Source organism: Limulus polyphemus, unplaced genomic scaffold (assembly GCF_000517525.1).
Source record: "Limulus polyphemus unplaced genomic scaffold, Limulus_polyphemus-2.1.2 Scaffold606, whole genome shotgun sequence".
Taxonomy (NCBI): domain Eukaryota; kingdom Metazoa; phylum Arthropoda; class Merostomata; order Xiphosura; family Limulidae; genus Limulus; species Limulus polyphemus.
The window spans coordinates 81,721-86,666 of record NW_013666216.1 but is presented as its reverse complement, the minus strand read 5'-3'; positions in this window follow the sequence as shown (position 1 = coordinate 86,666).

Genomic DNA, 4,946 nt, shown 5'->3' with positions numbered 1-4,946 from the left:
CATAAAAAAACACAGTTTGTTGCACGTGTAAGAATAATGTTTAAAGGTTTTCTACAACTCCAATAAAAATATCCATAAGCGTTAGGTGTCGTAGAAGTGCAGGATGTCAGTCTGATGCAAAATAACGACTACGAAGGAGAAATTGAAATGTGTATTGTGGTTCCTAAGTTCGAATCCCTATACAGGGGCAGAGATAATTCAAAAGATGTTATAACAGGATCCATCTATACATGAGGCGATTTAAAAATGGTTTCATCAACTTAAATCGACAGAAAGCGTTTTACACAAGTAATAAACAAGATGGAACATTCCTCAGATGATAGATTGGGCGGGAGGTCAGATCAACTGGACCCTGTGTTCCACCGAACATCACGCCTATGTTGTTTTATTTGTTCGTTTGTTTATTATTTTTCATGAGGCCTCATAAGAGCCATAGTTTACACCAGTTAAATAACTCTTTCAATGTTGCAAAATAGTTGGCAAGAAGTTGAGTATATACAGTTATAACGCGATCATTGATGTTCATAAAATGTCATCGCGAAACAAGCGGGGTCGCGCTAAATCGGGGTTCAAGAATTTCTACCGGAAATTAACAAACAAGCAGATACGTAACAATAGCTATTTGACAATAATGAAAAGCAAAAAAATATAAGATTAGCTTAAATCTGACGGCCAAGTATTTTATATGTACGAAACAACAAAAGTTTGTAATATAATAATGTTTAATATATTTTCAAGTAGCTTATCATGTCATACTAATCTCTGTCTAATCAAAATTACAATGACATATTAATCCAAAGCAAAATAAGTTAGATAAATGATCAAAATTCTGTACACAAACTGTTGAGTTAATTCTGATAAAAAGCTTGTAAACTTTAGTTCAAATAAACCTAAATTATGAATGAAATATTATTCTGAAAATAACCTTTTTTCAACATAATTATAAATCTTATTCAGAAACAGTTTTTTGCTTCGTTGTTTATGCAAATATGAGTTGTGGGCCGGGCATGGCCAGGTGGTTAGGGCGCTCGACTCGTAATCTGAGGGTCGCGGGTTCGAATCCCCGTCACACCAAACATGCTTACCCTTTCAGCCGTGAGAGTGTTATAACGTGACGGTCAATCCCACTATTCGTTGGTAAAAGAGTAGCCCAAGAGTTGGCGGTGGGTGGTGATGATTAGCTGCCTTCCCTCTAGTTTTCTACTGCTAAATTAGGGATGGCTAGTGCAGATAGCCCTCGAGTAGCTTTGCGCGAAATTCAAAAACAAAAGAAACAAGCTTCAGTTGTGAGCCTGCCATTTTAATCATTCATTATACATAGAAATGAAGGCAGCACAGAGATAATAAAAACGAATGATGTACATAATATACGAAAACACATTCATGTATTTCGAAATTTATGTTTTATGATAGTTTCTATAAAATGTCAACGAGAAAAAAAAATCAAATTTACTTTCTCCCATAATGAACATAACTTATACTGAACACATTTATGAACATAACTTATACTGAAATCGGCTTTTGGCAGAACTAGCTAATTTTCTGCTTCGCTGTTACAAAACCTTATATTTTTAGGGATTATTTGAACTGAAATTATAGATGTGTGTGATGCACTTCAAAGAAGATTCAGTGACAACTGTTTCAATATAAGAAAAACAATAAATTGCTTTTCAGAAGTTTAAAATAACACTCAACTTCCAAGTTAACAACATAACAAAATGGACAAATGTATTTTTATTTATTGTTTACGTTAGACAATAAGACCTCCGGTGGCTCAGCGATAAGCTTGTGGACATATAATGCTAAAATTTTGGATTTGATAAGCAAAGTGGCAAAAGGTCAGATAACCGTTGTATAAATTTGCGGGTAAACAAAAACAGACGTTAAAAGAGCAGTAGTGAATACAGGGATGGGGTTCGGTGATTGGAATCCCGCCCTTTTCGATGCGAAATGCCCTCTATATGCAACATCTATATTTTTCATTATTTTTGGATTTTCTGTATGTGTGTCCTTTTACAGGCTAAACACAGCTTTTAAAAAAATTCTCTATACGCGCTTGACAGACAGTGTATTAATTGGCCAGTCTTCACAAACTTTACATATACTTAATGCACTGTTGACGATAATAGTCCTTTCCTTATAAAGAAAGCGGGTAATTTCTTTGAGCTGAAGTTTTGTAGATCAAAGTTGTTTGTTTCTTTCTCTCTGCAGAAAAGTAAAATAAAAAGTAAAATAAAAATAAAAATTGGAAGAACTAATTGCTTTGACATAAAATTATCACTTTTTGTATCATAAGTTATGAGTTTTATTCAGTTTTTTATTTCTTTTACTTATATTAAACTTATGTTTATCTTATTCGTTTTACATACAGTGCTTTCAATTCAAACTTACGCAGTATATATGGCAAGGGACTAAACATTAGATCCGGGAAATAGTTTAGGCGGTAAAAGTAAACAATTTATTTTAGACATATGCCTAACTATTGGGAGAAAAAGGTCTAGTTGAACCTGGCCCTCCCAGGTCTACAAAAGATCCAAAGCCCGATGCTGAACGAAGAAACCTATGCTTTATACTATTGTTACGACAGCGGAAGTCACGTGACTCTGGTAACACGTGATGAGTTTCTGGAAGGATCATGAAGCCCGAGTGTTTGCCAGACGCCTTATTTGAATCGTTGTGAATTATAGCGTGTGTTGAAGATAAACTGACTGTGGAAATTAAGTGTATTGCAAAGTTGTATTGAGAAAGAATAAATTAGTTTTATTCAAGAAAGGACTTGTTTCGCTGAAGTTCTTCGGAAAGAATTTTTACGGGAAATTAACAAACGAACAGAGACGTAACAAACGGGTTTCAAAGAGTGGGACGGAAAATAAAAATAAAGAAGAAGAAGAAGATGGAAACGAGAGGTGGCAAATCAAACTACAGCTTACCAGATTTGATGGCAGCAATACAAGAACAACAAAAGAAACAAGAAGAGAGACAACAGCAGTTGCATAAAAACCTGCAACAGTGGCAGCTCGAACAGCAAAATAAACAAGAAGAGAGATTACAGCAGCTGTTGGAGAAAAAAGAAAAGAAACAAGAAGAACGAGAAAATAAACAAGAAGCAGTTGTCGGAAGAAAAAGGAAAAAAACGAGAGAGATTACAGCAGTAGCAAGATAACTTGCAACAGTGGCAGCTCGAACAGTAAAATAAACAAGAGAGATTACACCAGTGGTTGGAGGAGAAAGAAAATAAACAAGAAGAAAGTCTCCAACGGTTGAGAGCAAGCCAGTGTACACAAATGGAAAACATTAGTAAATTTTAAATCGAATTAAATTCATTAAAGGATGATTTATTGTCTTTTACACAAGTAGGGTACATTAACCATCGACCCTGCAGCTAAATCCTAATGCAAACATCTTCAGTCCTGCTAGAAGTCACATCCCAGATATGAATGTCAGCAATAGGGGTGATCTAGTAAGAAGGAAGCCACAGGAATTCGAAGGGAAGGCACCATGGGAAGCATATAGAGCTTAATTTGAGCTACTGGCAGAAATGAATGGATGGACAGAGGAGCGGAAAGCAGTATATCTGGCAACGAGCTTGAAAGGACAACCACTGGAAATACTTGGACAGTTGTCAGCAGATGACAGGCACAACTATAGAGCACTGGTAGCTGCTCTAGACCTCAGGTATGGCACACAAGGCCTACCCAACTGCGCAACCCGATCTCCTCAAGTTGTTGCTGAGGGATCAGCTTGTAGATGCCTTGGACAGCCCACAACTGAAGATACAAGTAATGCAAGCACACCCCTCTACTATGCAGGATGCAATGGCCAGAGCTCTTGAATTTGAATCCTACATTAAGTCCAGCACAGAGGTACCAAGGTTGGTACAGTCATCGGGATTCAAGGCCAGAAAAGGTCAGCTTTCAGAGAGGTTTGAGGGACTTTGCTGGCACTGTAGCAAACCAGGGCACAAGAAAGCTCAATGCTGGAAACTTCAACACTGGGAAGATACCACGGTAGGAAAGGCTGCTACCCAGGAAGGTTGTTGGAACTGTGGAGAGCAAGGACACATGAGGAGCCAGTGTAAGAAGAATATTATCAATAAGTCAACCTTAAAGAAACCAGTAGTGGTTCGTGTTGATGGACACCTACCAACCCCAGCTGGGAAAGTCCCAACAGCTAGGTGTAAAATGGCAAGTACACATAGTGTCTGTGTGACAAGAAAGCTGGATGGCCAAAAGTGCAACTATGTCATAGATTCTGCATCCCAGCAAACCCTTGTGAGTATCAAGGTGCTGGATCACAAAGGAGTACCAGAAGCCATACAGAAGCTATGTGGTGTGACAGGACATTCTGCAAGGTTGTGGGGACCAGTGTGGGTAACTATCGAGCTCATGGACATGAAGAACAGACACAAGGTATACTTGGTTGACATTGAAGACCAATGCATATTAGGGTTGGACTACTTACTACCGAGGAAGTGTGTAATTAATTTTGGAAAAATGACGTTTGGGAACGACAAAGGCTAAATCCCGGTAAGTGTTAAAAGAGAGGTTGAGCTAACGAGGTGCCATCAGGCTGAAGTCAAAGTGATTGAAAGATTTGATGATGGTGAAGTGGAACCAAATATAGATATCAAAGTATAGCAGGAGAAAGACCAAGATTTGAAGCCAATAATTGATTTTCTACAAGCAAGTGTTTTGCACCTTGCTTAGGAGAAGGTGTCTAGCTTAAGCCCTGTGACAAAGAACAATTGGGCAAAATGGGACCAGTTGAAGCTTGAAGATGGTATTCTTGTCCGGAGATGGGACACTGCAGATGGGAAAGTGACGACCTGGCAAACAGTTATACCAAGAAAGTTACGGGAAGTTGTGCTGCATCAATCCCATGATTGTCTAACAGGAGGACATTGAGTCACTTACGACAGAGATTTTACTGGATAGGTATGAGGCAAG